Here is a 16626-nt window from a genome sequence, read left to right on the forward strand (position 1 = left end):
ACATCATAATATCGACACCGTTAAAGCTTTAAAATTGTGCTAGTTCACATCGCACATTATTATTTTTATTTAAAGCATATATGTGAACTCTCTGATGTAATTAGTCATATAACCTATGTCATATTCAACAATTTTTTAGAATGGTGCAAGCGTCTTAACTGATGTTCGGTTTGCCTTTTTTATTGTATAAATTTCAAGATTTAGTAAAAGTTTAATCTAAGAAGACTTAAAGATGATTCATTTAACATCAGAATCTGACTGACGAAGGATATCTGTTATCCGAAATATTTATAAATAATTACATTTATAGTTCCTTTTTATATCATTGGTGTTGTTATGTACACTTTTTAGGCGTTTATATAATTTATTTTATTGTGTACATGTATCGTTACTTGTAACGATCCAGCTCCCACGTGGGAAAAATCGTTGACTATTATTCAGACGTTAGATATATATATATATATATATATATATATATATAAAAAGAAGAAAACAATAACAATTTAACTAGACTATGTATTTTTTCTTATCTTACCTCCTATACATTTCCAGGAATATGATTGGTTAAAAGCGTCCGCGTGCAAACCGTGTATATTTGATATTAGGTTAGTAGGGAGGCGGGGCTTATCTCATAAACGGTTAGTAGTGGAGTAACGTCCCTTTATATTCCATATTAGGTATGAAGGGGGAGGGGCTGATTTCATACACGGTTAGTGATGGTGTTATGTCCCTTTTTAAAAACAAAACGGTACTGACAAAAAATCTTAAAAGTTCAAACAGACGTAGAAATTGGTGATTAAGATTGAAATAAATTCATAAAACACATTTAAACCTTACAAGTCGTTATTGTTGGCATCTGTTTTTGTAGGATCAATGGAAGTATTTTCTTAATGCTAACAGTATTGAAGACTTGCTGATTTTGAGAATCACTAGTCTTAATTTCACACGTTCAGATAGTCGGTAAGATAAATTCGTTACATAGTGTGCTAGTGACGTAATACGGTATATATGGGGTCAGTAAATTCCATATGGGGATTTGAGCTTCGCTCTCACCCCATATGGAATTTACTGACCCCATATATACCGTATAAGGTCACTAGCACACTATGTAACTAATAGTATCGTTCTTGAAGACACGGTTACCGGACCAAATTCGGATAAATCAAAGTCATTATCTGTAGTTTCAAGTTGCGGGATTTAATTTCGAGTATGACCAGCGACGGGGAAACAAGGCTGAGAACCCTTTCATTCAGAAGAAATATGTGTATGCGTCATTATTGTGGATTACACGATAACTTTAAAAAAAAAAGCAGTTTTTAAAACGCAAAAAAATAGAGTTTTTTTTAGAGAAAATGCAGCTTTTTGTTACACTCTTCTACCTGTCTGATCCAAAATCGGATCAAATTTTTCTAAAATCCCTGTTAATTCAAAAAAAAATTGTCAGATAAGAGTTGCGGACCACCTGACCCCCCCTTTTGGACACCCAACCGTCTAAACACGCCTTGTCAGGGACGGAGAAAATAGTCAGTCTTAAGAAAGTTATTCAGAATAACATTTACAACTGTCAAGGGAAATGAACGAATATAAAATCTTTGAAACATTTTGAAGGATTCATAAGCTGCTACATGAATCGTGGGAGACGTTATTGCATTTGTAGCATTAACCTAGTACACGTTTCTCGCTAGATAAAAACCCTACTGGGAGGGTAATAACAAATCATCCTGATCTCTTGTGAAGAGTTGTCACATTGGCATTCGTACCAAATCTTCCTTTTTATATCGTATTGTTCCTTTCGGTTGCACTTCTTGGAAACTAGAGTCGTGTCTGTATATTTGTTGAAGTAAAGAGAACTTTTCAAAGCATGGATGCCTATCGCACACTCTTACAGAAGAGCAAAATAATTTCCCAAAAAACTAGATACATTGTATGCATATAGCATTTTTAAACCAATCAATATATAAAAATACACAGTTTGTTAGACATGTTAGAAAACTAAAACTTTTAATTTTCATTATTTTCAAAATGCATATCATTGATGCTGTGTCAAAAAAACGTTTACCAGAACGTAATAGGTGTTTGCACACAATGTAATAGGTGTTTTGATATAACGTAATAGGTCTTTGCACATAACGAAATAGATGCTTGGGCATAATGTAATAGTCATTTGCACATTACTTACATGGTGTTTGCACATAATGTAAGCGGTATTTGCACATAACATAATAGTGTTTGCACATAATGCTGTAGTTGTTATACATAATTTGATAGGTATTTGCAAATAACGTAATAGTTTTTTGCATAAAAGGTAAACGATGTTTGCACATAGGGTGAACGATGTTTGCACATAAGGTAAACAAGGTTTGAACACAACGTATAAGTTGTTTGCACATAATGTAAAAGGCATTTACACATGACGTAATGAATGCTCACAGAGAGTACCAACTGTACGGCAAAAGGCATATGAAATATACCATGATGTATTGTGTTTTTCACTGGAGATACATATGTTTAAACACAACATAACGCCAAAAGACTATAATATCATGAGGTTTACATAGAACAAAGGTGTATCAAAAAGAAACGTTTAGAACAGTTGACATAATAATAACACTTGAAACAGGACGCAATTATTCACCGACTTACGTAAAGGAAGAATAGACACAACATAGAGAAAATATGTAAGAATGTAAAAGTGGTTGATCAGAAAGTTTCGAAGTATTCACAGAATATATAGTAGTTAAAGCATGATGTAATGCCTATTGTACACAACAAACTTTAGCAATGACATATCATACAACTGTTCGACCAAACAAATAACTAAGTTGACATAACACAGAGATGCCGTGTCATGAAATACAGACATTTACACATAACATAAAGAAGAAACGACAGGACGTAAAGACAAAGCGACCGAACACATTAAATATTTACACTATAAGACAGTTCCGGCGTTCCATAGGGGGGGGGGGGGGTCCGCTGACTGACCTAAGGGGGGGTCCGCTCCAGTCATGTTTCAATGATTCCCTATATAATAAACCAAATGTTTCCCACGAAGGGGGGCCGCCCTCCTCCCCTGGATCCGCCTTTGATATGTTATGTATTATCATCAAATACAACTTATATTTCAATATTAAAGATGAACACGAATGCGGCCACTTTCGTTTTACACGAAAACCGTCTAAAATTTAACTAAAATGCTATAATTATGAAGATATCAGTAATTTAGCATTACTTAAGTGTGCTAGTACCGGATATATGTGCATTGTATTGTCAAAAACAGCCCATATTTATGTATCAGAAGCATTCTACTGTCCAATAAATAATTAAAAGTTTACATTTTAACAATTTTGTAAAACTGCTATATTTTGGGGCCAAAAAGGGGTCTTGCTGAACCTACTCCTTTATCTAAATTCATTCAAGGCCTAGCTGTTAAACTAGGTCCGAATGCATCAAGCTTCTTAAAGTAAAAAAATGTCCCGAAAACCACTGATTTTTATATAAGTCGTCGTCCTACGATAAATTACGATACAAAACAAAATTTGCTGAGGAATTCTCTTTGACATCGCGTACGGTGTTAGTGTTAGTTTAAGTAACTTTAGTTTGACGTTATTTTTCATGCATTGTATAAATAACGTTGTACTTTTTTCATTTCGTGCAGCTCAATCATACAGCATAATTCATATGAGCGGTTTGCTAAGTGACACAATGACTTGCTAAAGCGGCACATATTTTTTTTAAGTACAGTTAAATTAAAACAGAAAAATAATATTCATTTCAATTAGTATCCCCTTGGAGCAAAGATATTTTCTCTTTCTTTTGATTGAAACAGAATATTTAAAAAAAAGTTGAAACCACTGTCTTTTCTGCTGCTTTTTCTTTTCTTTTAAACATATTTATTTATAGTGGATTGGGAAACAAGTTATTACAACTTATATTAATCCGTTTCCACTTTGAGGGTGCGAGTGCTTCCTTGGAGCCTTAGCCTGCTCTTTTCGAAATTTAAAAGGGTGACTTTTACGTGCAAGAGATATTGCTCTTTCTAAACACGGGTCAGTCATTTATCGCCCCCTTCCGACGGACAATCATTGTTTCACAAGACCATCATACTCGCAAATGGTGTCAAAGGCTTATTCTTTTATCCGCTTTTGATAATTTCCGAATAAAAAATTATTAGTTGAATCGTTTGTTTCATCGCCTGTATTAAATGTTAAAAGAATCAACAGTTGAAAGCAAATTCAAAATTAACCACAATAAAATTAATGTAATCAAATTTGCCAATTTTATAAACAAAAGGAAATTTAATCTCAAATATGAACAAGAAAACAGATGGGCGCAGATAATTTAAGCGAAAAACTACCAGGGGACATTTTAGCGCAGACATTAGAGCCCATTTTAGCGCAGGATTAATCCGTTCAGCTGTATTTTCGATAGCCCATTTTAGCGTAAAACTTCCCCAGTTGAATAATACTAAAACCATGAGCATTAATTTATGCTGGCTTAAAATTAAAGTTGTATGTTTATATTATGTTCACTTTGGTTCATCATGGAAATAAAAGTAATTCTATAGTTGTCACTCAATTACGTTTTTCTTGATACTATCATCAAATTTTAAACAACAACATATATAAAAATACAATGTATAGACGAATGTGCACCACAATCTAGCAGAGGCGGATTAAGGGGGGCAGGGGGCCCGGTTCCCCCCTTTTTGGTAAAAAAATTGGTTGCTTATATAGGGAATCACTGAAGCGTGACTGGAGTGGGTCCCCTCTAAGGTCAGTCAGTGGGCCCCCACTTATGAAAATTTCTGGATCCGCCACTGTCTAGACAAGATAAAGAGAAAAAAAATTTGATTTTAAAATGTTAGTGGTATATTTTAATGTACATGATATGTTTTAAATTGTGCTGTCTTGCTTCCATTAAAAAAAAAATATTGATCATTAATCATTAATCATAAAATTGATTAAAACATTGCTCTAAAATAGGCATTGATAATTTCCATTTTCGCTCGAATGGGTTAAACATCTTGGGCTAAAAGGGGATTTACTTTGGCGCTTAAACGTTAGACTTTTTTCTCTAAAATGTCCTACCAATGCGCTGAAATGTCCTCCGCCGAAACAGATACAGATACTAATGTTAATTAGATTCGATAAATATCTGTTAAGATATTGTATCAAAAAAAATATTAAAAAAAAGTTGTGGTTTTGCATGATAAGATATTTGCTACAGAAGTCTTTGAGGGCCATGCAATTTTACTTTTTTCAATTTGATATAACAAGTAAATTGTAATATAACAGATTATTTGATATAACAAATTATGATAATTTGAAATAAAAAAAATTATAAATTTGATATATCAGATCCCTTTTGCACTGATTCTGCATGTGTTTTCTCTTCTAGATCTCGCGCATGTGTCTTTGTTTTTAATAAAAAGTTTGCAAACAAAATAAATATTGAACCAAATATATAAAGAAAAATGCAAGGATGAACTTCAGGATGTTTCATTAATCCTTGTATGTGCCCATCGAAATTGATAAAGAAGCATGCCAGGATTTTGAGGAAGGGGAAGCATGTTTTATCCTTGCATGTTCCTATGTCCCTAGAAACACACTATCCATTATTTCTGATTTGAAAATGTGTAATATAAGTTGATCCTTTTTCTATTATTATAGATTATAATAGAGAACGTTCAAACTAGTCACCCAAACTGCCTCAAATAAAAGACAAAAGGGGAGGGAGAGGGTTTCAGAAACATTAAACCTGTTAAGAAAGTTTTGAATAAGCATTCAATGACATATGTGTCGCTGGACGTCAGATAAACAATGAATAAATACACAAAAAATGCGCCAATTTGGGTTACGCAATGTTTCAATCAATCTCATTACTATAATTAAATCATACTATTGGTAGATAAATTCACAATTTGTTATTTCTAATTGATAATTTATTATATCAAATTGATAATTTGTTATACCAAATTGATAATCTGTTATATCAAATTCATAATTTGTTATATCAATTTCATAATCTGTTATATTAAATTCATAATTCAATATGACTTATCATACTTGTAACAAAAATGTAAAAAACGGCGTTTTGTGTCATTTTGACTAGACAAAAACAAAAAGATCGCGTTTATTTTTTTTTTCAATATTTTCTCTTAAAACTTCGACACAATTTTTTTCATACACTTAAAAAAAAAGTGTTCACGTTTGAATAAATTTCGTATCGTAGAAAAGACTGGAACTGTCTATTTCTTTCCATAAGACACTTATCAATTACGCCAAAACGTCAGAAAACGGCGAGTGTGACATTTCAACGGATTTAGTAAAATGAACAATTCAGGACTTAATTTAAACAATACTTACTAATTGAAGACATAGAAAGCTGTATATGTATTGTATAATTTTGACACAGGAAGGGTGGATATGTAAATTGTGGTTTGGATCTGCAGCAATCGTTCGAATTTTGAAGAACTCCAAAAAATATACGAGATTTGGGTTTTGTGACAGAAATGCAAATTTCAAAAAAATCATTAATTCTGCCACGATCTTTTGAAATGTTGTGACAAAACTTTTTATTTTTTTTCCTTATTATATACGGAATAAAAAGATATATCATTTTCGGAATAATCTATTTGAATTACCTTTTAAAATCAGTCTTAACTTCACCCCTATCCATATTTTTTTTTCTATTTTCGGCTTGAACACAAAACAAAGTGAACTTTTCGTCCTGGTCAGACGCGTCCAGTTAACGATGACGTCATAAATAAAACATACATCATTTACACCAAAGACTACTCTTGCTAGGAGTACAACTTTTTTTTAATAAATTTTAAAAATGACAAGAATAACTTCAAAGCAACGCTGATCATATGTCGCGGTGTTACTTGTCTACACGCTGGAAAGCAGTGTTATTAGGGATCATTCGAGTAAAAAATGAATAAAAATATTGATTTTAAGGCATACTTCATTTCTACTTTAAATTACGCACATTTTGATATATACATTTATATAGTTATCCATTCCGAAACTTCTAACAATGCAATAAAGGCGAACTGGAAAGCAAACCCCGTATTATCACCAACACCGTACGCGACGTCTTTGTAATTGTAATAGGGGAATAGATCTTACTTCGTAAGATAAGAGCTAAGTACTATTTCAGAATTTCAATATTTCAAGAAATGTATTTATAACTGGACAAAAATTTATAGTTTAATGGATTTCTTTAAAAAAAAAAATTAATTAAATAAAATTTACAGGGTCCGAAGAAATACCGCTAAGAATCTCCTTAGTGCACTAAGAACAAAAATGTGCACAAAGGACCTGATGGAATGATACAAGTCAACTGTTTTAAAGGACATTGCATATAGAAGTAGGCTTTGTAAAATTACATAATTTCAAGCTTTATAATCATATCTTTTGAAATTAGAAAGTTATTTAATGTTTTATCGACACGCGCCTCAATCAATTGATTGTCACCTGTGTAATTGATAGAAATTCACGTTCGCTCAACCTTGACAGGTTATAATCGAAACCTTATATTTCGCTCTTATACTGATTAATAAAATTGAGAATGGAAATAGGGAATGTGTCAAAGAGACAACAACCCGCCCAAATAAAAAACAACAGCAGAGGGTCACCAACAGGTCTTAAACATGTTTATAGTATTTCAAAATGTTTATAGTATTTCAAAATGTTTATAGTATTTCAAAATGTTCTTAAACATGTTTATAGTATTTCAAAATGTTCTGTGTTTGTTGTTACTACCGTGTTTATTTTGTTTTTCTGTCTGTTATATTCTTTACTTCTATGTAATTGCGTATTTTCTACTCTTATTTCTTGATTTTTTGTTATCCTTTTAATTTCGTTTGCTTGTTTGTTCTAGTTAGTTTTTTGCTGGTCTCTGGTAAAGTATGGATTGAGGGTCGTGTTCGGAATGAAGTTTCATGTGTTCCATCTGTACATGACTGTAGCATATTATTTACACGTGTATCACCAGACCACTTCAGCAACAAATTCGTGTTTATTGACCATTGCAATTTATTATATTTATAACATTATTTTTTTTCATTACACAAAATACACATAAGAATAACAATAAATGCATATGATAGGTTAGGAATACAACTACAATATAACGGATTTTTCTATCTTGAACAAGAAGTTATCTTTACTATTAACTTCTGTACCACATTGTGAATATATTGGTTACTTTAATCACTATTTAAAGTAGGCAGTCAAAAATGTCTATTCATCCGGCAAGCCGGACAAACAGCATTTTTTACGGTTTTTCGCTATTTGTCCGGCCCAAAATATAATGATGTAGATATAACATCGTGTTTTGAAGGTTTTAAATAAAGCACGAAATATTTTCAATTATATTGTCTAACATCTTTTTATGAAAAAGAAGTCATTCTAAAAAAAAGAAATAAACTATACATTTGTTTCAGACTTTTTTTATTCTAATATTCTATGTGCGCGTATATTTTCTGAGGAATAGGGCTTTAGTGGTTTAATGTGCATGATCTTTTGTATTCTAATATTTGTATTGATTCCAGTCATAGTTTTGTGTATCAATATGCAATGGCTTTATTTAATATACATCATACAAACAAATTTATGATAATATTTGGACTCTTTAAAAAAAATAATTTAACGGTTATCATTCTTATTTGTCTGTCTTGTAAAAGATGGCCGTCCATCCCTCCATTTTTTTGGTACTTCGGGGGGGGGGGGGATTCTCTCTTTTGTTGTTCTGCCTATGAATTGCCTGTAAAGTAAATAGTCGGGCAAATCATTATTGGCTTCATCTATGATTCTAAAAGATCCTGAATTTATTGTTTCTGTGAAGTTTGGTTAAAGTAAGGTCCTCATATGATTATGCAGAATTCTTCACTTAAATTGTTCGGCAATTTTTAATTTTAAAATCTTTAAAAAAGGAAATTAGAGAAATGGTAGGCACGTGTAACCTGTAACCAAAAGTAGCATTGTGTTTTTGATAAGATTTGTTTTAGAAAAAAATGAATATTAGATACAACAGAGAAAAGGGGGGATCCCCCAACCCTGGTGTCTTATTCCCAGTCTAGGCATATCAGTATGGTCATATATCTCCGTTGTAGTATAACTTGAAAATAATGCATCCAAGCAAGTTTGATATAGTATTTTTTCCGAATGCGTTTTGCCTCCATAAGGTAAAGGGGGTAAATCATCAATTTCACTTTAATTTAAGGCTTATTCCTCACAGTTAACATGTATACGCTATTGTTCTGGAATCACTCCTATAGACATTTGTTTAAAGCAATCACATTCTCTCTGGTTTTCTCTATGACATCTTTAGATATAAATCACGATCTCCAATTCTCAAAACGTCCATTGCATACGCGCGTGTGTTATCCGACACCTCCTCCGGGACACTTTCCGCGTCACATGATACTTTATTGATATTGAACATTTGCGCATCCGCAAACAGATGGCCGGACAAATATAGATTTTTAACTATTCGTACGGCTAGCCGGACGAATAGACACTCCGTTTAAAGTATATGCCTATTACACTATAAAAGAAAATGTTGTTTATCGTCCATTGTTGAAATAAAGATTAATTGTTAACCAAAAAAAAAGAAGCATTAACACAACTTATAAAGGTATCTTTCATAGAAGACAGTTATGATTAGAACTTTAAACACAAAAAAATAATTTTGAAATTGGTAGATGGCAGATTAATCAGAGAGAAAATTTCATTTGTATCAAATGTAATTCCTATAGAGGATGAGTTTCTATATGTTTTTGCATATTCAGCAAAACTAGACAAACGCTGTTAAAAAATTAGTTGATCTCTAAGGATGCCACGTTTTGTAATGGATTCGATTAATTAATATATTTTTTTCCGTCTTGTATGTGTTTATTACCTTCACAGTGACACCTATAAATTATTAGAGATCAGACGACCTAATCAACACAGTTAACGGTATTGAATATGATCATCGATCGTGCATGACTAACCCCAAATAACGGCTCGTGCCGATAAAATTGATTTAAAAAAAAGAACTATATGTATAAGCATTCCTTAACGCTCACTCTGTCCTGAGTGAACTTTTTTATGTCATGACGTACCGCAAAATTGTTGCTTAAATTTGTTGATTTAGAAAAATGAACACAAAAATCCATATCAAAATTGGTAGATGGGGAAATATTCACAGAGAAAATCGTTTTTGTACTTTGTGTAAATTCTCTAATATTGGCGACGAGTTCCATTTTAGAATTTTCGGCAAGAGACAAAAGTAGGCGAATGCTACTAAAGCACCATTCTTTCACAGAGTTCAGTTTGATATGATAATTATCAAATTCATTGCTATTTTCCACTTATATCACATGTTATGGGAATAAGTCTAGAACGAGATTTCAATGAGACTGAACGAGACTGAAATGTCAGAAGAATACATCCTTAAGCTGGCATTTGGTTAAATTCCATGATTGGACTTCATTTCAAAGTAAATTATACATGCAAAAATCGTCAAAAGAAGTATTTCATCCTGAAACTTGCATTTGAAGAACTAGGGAGAGGTCTTTGAGAAAACAGGCCGCTGGAAACGTCTTCTATTGCTTGCAGGAAACAGAGTATGGTTCAGTTCCTTCCGTACAATATATTATTTGATACTAACAACTCTCAAAAAAGAAATGTTGGTACTTGAACTTGCCGGGATCGTTTTACTCCGCTCGAAACCGCCATCCAATATCAAGCATAGCCGACATCCAGCATGTGGTGTTTTGCACGCTGTAATTGTACTAAGGTAGACAAATAATGAAAAGTAATATGTATTTTAATTTCAATTTGTTTTAGATTCGTTTAGTCTATTTACAAATTATATAAACGTAAATTCAAGGAGTTTGTTTTGAAATGTGACAAAAAGAGGAAGTAACTCAAATTGTTGTAAACCACTTTCGTACATACACTAGGCCGTTATATTATTTTTCTCGTTTGTATTGTTTTGAATTGTCATTTCCGGGCCTTTTATAGCTGACTATGCGGTATGGGCTTTACTCATTGATAAAGACCGTACGGTAACCTAATTAATGTGTCATTTGGTCTCTTGTGGAGAATTGTATCATTGGCAATCCAACAAATGGAAGTGTTAACGACCTTGACTGGCTATACAGCCCTCGCACGGTCGGAATTGGCAATCCGCATACCACATATTCTTTTTATATTTGAAATACACAAATTATTTACGACCTAAAGCTAAGGTAATTAGTGTGTTTGACACCAAAGCTGTCAAGTGAAGCCATACATTTAATGGGTCAGTTAATTTGACAGCACACACAGCTAGTTAAACGGCCCTTCCTGTTCATGGTAGCTAGAATTATGAATTTGCCGCCGTATTTCAAAGGAAAATTACTTATGAAATCAGCCTGATGGTTTAGGAATCATAATGAAAACAGATCATTTTCGGAATTCCTGGGTTATTTAACGACCTAGCGGTTATCACGGGTAACCCTCAGAATTGTGAAACACACACACATGATACAGGTCAGTTGACAGATATGCAACAGCCGCATGACAATTTCTTTAATATAGCGGAAAGAAAGGAGGAAATAAGATATTTTTAGTAGTTTGAAATAGTGTTATACTAAAATATTTTATATCATTCTAGTGTTCTACTACATATACTGCTATAAATATTTTATTTCCCCCATTTGTTCGCTATAATTATGAACATTAACGCCAGGCGAGTTTGAAACGTCTAATACGCATAGATATCGGATAATTATTTAGGAATATAATATATATTCTAACTTTGAAATAGTTGCATTGTCATTTGATTTTATTATCAATAGTCATGAGGACCAATCTAAAAGTCGGCTGTACACCTTCAAGTGGTTCCCCTGTACCCTAGATAAATAGATTGTACGTGCGCCTGCGCATTACATAGTTTAAGTTCATTACAGTAAAAGTTGCAAGAATTTGGTCAACGCAGGTTTGTCCGTTTCATACTTCATATAAGAGTATAATATTGTATTGTATTGACGATTAATCCACTCTATATCTTGAATATAGCACACCTTTATCCAGGCATAATTTAAATATTAGTATAGCCATTGGTGTTCTATATGGATGTGTCCGGTGCCTAAACACAATGCAAACAGAGATTTGCAGTATAATTTATTTATTTAAGAAAATTGAATCTAATTGAATTTTCAATTGTGTCATTTGTCATTTGATCATTTATTTTAAATCAAGCATCTATGTTAAACTGAATTACTATATTCAATATTTGTAACTTATCGTTGTGTTCATGTGTCCGGACACATAATGCATGTGAACTACATTTTGCACCGAAACCTTACCACTAATGCAGTTTTTGGTCGATGCGGTCAAATAATTGTGTTGTATAAGTCAGCATAAGGTATCAAAACTTCTGAAATTTTGTTACGTATCAATATTTTGAATAAAAGGAGGACATGCTGGCATCCAAAATTTATGCAAACAAAAAATTGTTGTTATTCTATTGCAATATTACTGTCCATTGTATTATTAATTGAATCCTGACATAAAAAAATATGGCTTATTTACTATGCGGGTATATACATTTACAAATTAAAGTGCACATATGGTCAGTTTTGGTCAATGCGGTCAAATAATTTTGTTGTACAAGTCAGCATGAGGTATCAAAACTACTGAAATTTTGTTACGTATCAATATTTTGAATGAAAAGAGGACATGCTGGCAAATGGCTGGCACCCTTAATTTATGCGAACAAAAATTTGTTGTAATTGTATTGCAATATTGCTGTCCATTGTATTGTACATTGAATCCTAACACAAAAATGAGGCTGATTTACTATGTGGGTATAGATGGTATATAGATTAACAAATTAAACTGCACATATGGTCAATTTTGGTCAATGCGGTCAAATCATTTTGTTGTACAAGTCAACATGAGGTATCAAAACTACTAAAATTTTGTTACGTATCATTATTTTGAATAAAAGGAGGACATGCTGGCACCCTAAATTTATGCGAACTAAAATTTGTTGTTATTATATTGCAAAATTACTGTCCATTTTATTATACATTGAATCCAGACATAAAAAATATGGCTTATTTACTATGCGGGTATATATATTTACAAATTAAAGTGCACATATGGTCAGTTTTGGTCAATGCGGTCAAATATTTCTGTTGTACAAGTCAGAATGAGGTATCAAAACTACTGAAATTTTGTTATGTATCAATATTTTGAATAAAAGGAGGACATGCTTGCACCCTAAATTTATGCGAACAAAAATTTGTTGTAGGTTATTGAATTGCAATATTGCTGTCCATTGTATTGAACATTGAATCCTAACATAAAAATATGGCTGATTTACTATGCGGGTATACATGGTATATAGATTAACAAATTAAAGTGCACATATGGTCAGTGTTGGTCAATGTGGTCAAATAATGTGTTGTTCAAGTCAACATAAGGTATCACAACTATTGACATTTTGCTACGTATCAATATTTTGAATAAAAGGAGGACATGCTGGCACCCTAAATTTATGCGAACAAACAATTGTTGTAAATGTATTGCAATATTGCTGTCCATTGTAATATACATTGAATCCTGACATAAGAAATATGACTGATTTACTATGCGGCTATATAGATTTACATATTAAAGTGCGTATATGGTCAGTTTTAGTTGATGCAGTCAAATAATTTTGTAGTACAAGTCAGCATGAGGTATCAAAACTACTGAAATTTTGTTACATATCAATATTTTGAATAAAAGGAGGACATGCTGGCACCCTAAATTTATGCAAAAAAAAATTGTTGTTCTTGTATTCTAATATTGCTGTCCATTGTATTATATATACAATGTCTCCTAACACAAACATATGGCTGATTTACTATGCGGGTATACATGGTATATAGATTAACACATTAAAGTGCACATATGGTCAGTTTTGGTCAATGCAGTCAAATCATTCTGTTGTACAAGTAAACATGAGGTATCAAAACTACTGACATTTTGTTACGTATCAATATTTTGAATAAAAGGAGGACATGCTGGCACCCTAACTTTAAGAGAACTAAAAGTTGTTGTTATTATATTGCAAAATTACTGTCCATTGTATTATACATTGAATTCTGACATAGAAAATATGGCTGATTTACTATGCAGGTATACATGCCAAATATATTAACAAATTAAAGGGCACATATGGTCAGTTTTGGTCAATGTGGTCAAATCATTTTGTTGTTTAAGTCAACATGAGGTATCAAAACTACTGAAATTTTGTTACGTATCAATATTTTGAATAAAAGAAAGACATGCTGGGACCCTATATTGCGAACAAAAATTTGTTGTTCATGTTATTATTGTATTGCAATACAGCTGTCCATTGTATTATACATTGAATCCTGGCGTAAAAATATGGCTGATGTACTATGCGGGTATACATGGTATAAAGATTAACATATTAAAGTGCACATATGGCCAGTTTTAGGTAATGCGGTCAAATCATTTTGTTGTACAAGTAAACATGAGGTATCAAAACTACTGAAATTTTGTTACGTATCAATATTTTGAATAAAAGGAGGACATGCTGGCACCCTAAATTTATGCAAACAAAAATTTGTTGTTATTGTATTTTAATATTGCTGTCCATTGTATTATAAATACATTGTCTCCTAACACAAAAATATGGCTGATTTACTATGCGGGTATACATGGCATATAGATTAACAAATTAAAGTGCACATATGGTCAGTTTTGGTCAATGCGGTCAAATCATTTTGTTGTACAAGTAAACATGAGGCATCAAAACTACTGAAATTTTGTTACGTATAAATATTTTCAATAAAAGAAAGACATGCTGGCACCCTATATTTATGCGAACAAAAATTTGTTGTTCATGTTGTTATTGTATTGCAATAATGCTGTCCATAGTATTATACATTGAATCCTGGCATAAAAGATATGGCTGATTTACTATGCGGGTATACATGGTATAAAGATTAACATATTAAAGTGCACATATGGCCAGTTTTAGGCAATGCGGTCAAATCATTTTGTTGTACAAGTCAACATCAGGTATCAAAACTACTGAAATTATTTTACGTATCAATATTTTGAATAAAAGGAGGACATGCTGGCACCCTATATTTATGTGAACAAAAATGTGTTGTTCATGTTGTTATTGTAATGCAATAAAGCTGTCCATTGTATTATACATTGAATCCTGGCATAAAAAATATGGCTGATTTACTATGCGGGTATACATGGTAAAAAGATTTACATATTAAAGTGCACATATGGCCAGTGTTGGTCAATGCGGTCAAATCATTTTGTTGTACAAGTCAACATGAGGTATCAAAACTACTGAAATTCTGTTACGTGTCAATATTTTGAATAAAAGGAGAACATGCTTGCACCCTAAATTTATGCGAACTAAAATTTGTTGTTATTATATTGTAATATTACTGTCCATTGTATTATACATTGAATCCTGCTAAAAAAAATATGGCTTATTTACTATGCGGGTATATAGATTTACAAATTAAAGTGCACATATGGTAAGTTTTGGTCAATGCGGTCAAATAATTTTGTTGTACAAGTCAGCATGAGGCATCAAAACTACTGAAATTTTTTTACGTATCAATATTTTGAATAAAAGGATGACATGCTGGCACCCCAAATGTATGTAGTCATGTATTAAAATGATGTTTTCATTTTGTATACTAGTAAATTCTATCCTGAAATTAAAATATTGCTGAATTGTGGCTACATAGATCAAGGACGTATAACTAACATCTAAAATACGTCCTTTGATAGATATAAATATAAATAAGTGCAAAAATGGTTGATTTGATAGGTATTGGAATATATATTCAGTGCCCGTTATCATTGTAACCAAGATCGTTTTTTATTTGATAGATTGGCAGATCACAGATAAATTTGTGTTACAAGCAACGTTTTATGTGTACTTTATTTTCAAATATTTGTATTAAATCCTGTTTATATAACGGAAGTATTAATTTTACTTTATTTTCGATGTTTATACTGCAAAACAAAATTATTAAAAAATATTTTAAAAAAATCGACGTAGAGCGGTCCTGGTTACAAGTTAACTTAGTGTTGAGCAGACCAGTCAAAAGTTAACTTGGGAACAGGTCTGGTTTCCATCGGATTTGTTAAAGCAAAAGTTAACTAATGTTAACTTTGTGGCAGGACTGGTTTCGAAGTTAACCTATGTTAACTTTACGGCAGGACTGGTTTCGAAGTTAACTTATGTTAACTTTACGACAAGACTGGTTCGAGGTTAACTTATATCAATGGCGGACCTGGTTCGAAGTTAACTTTTCGGTGGACATGAAAACGGTCCTAGGACCAAGTCCGCTTTTCAAATTAACTATATTTTGGTCCTATGACTGGTCAGAGCGGTCCTAAATCCGGTCACATGTTAACTTTGACCAGTCCAAATGACTGGTTATCAAGTTAACTTGATGTACAGGTTAGGACTGCACCCATCTGTACTTGCAAAATGTAAAATCATAAATATACCTTATTCCGAGGAATTAACAACATAGGGATTTCTCCGAAATATCTATGATAGCATATTTTATGAAATAACTAAAAA

The sequence above is a fragment of the Mytilus galloprovincialis genome, chromosome 14, assembly GCF_965363235.1.
Source record: "Mytilus galloprovincialis chromosome 14, xbMytGall1.hap1.1, whole genome shotgun sequence".
Lineage (NCBI taxonomy): Eukaryota > Metazoa > Mollusca > Bivalvia > Mytilida > Mytilidae > Mytilus > Mytilus galloprovincialis.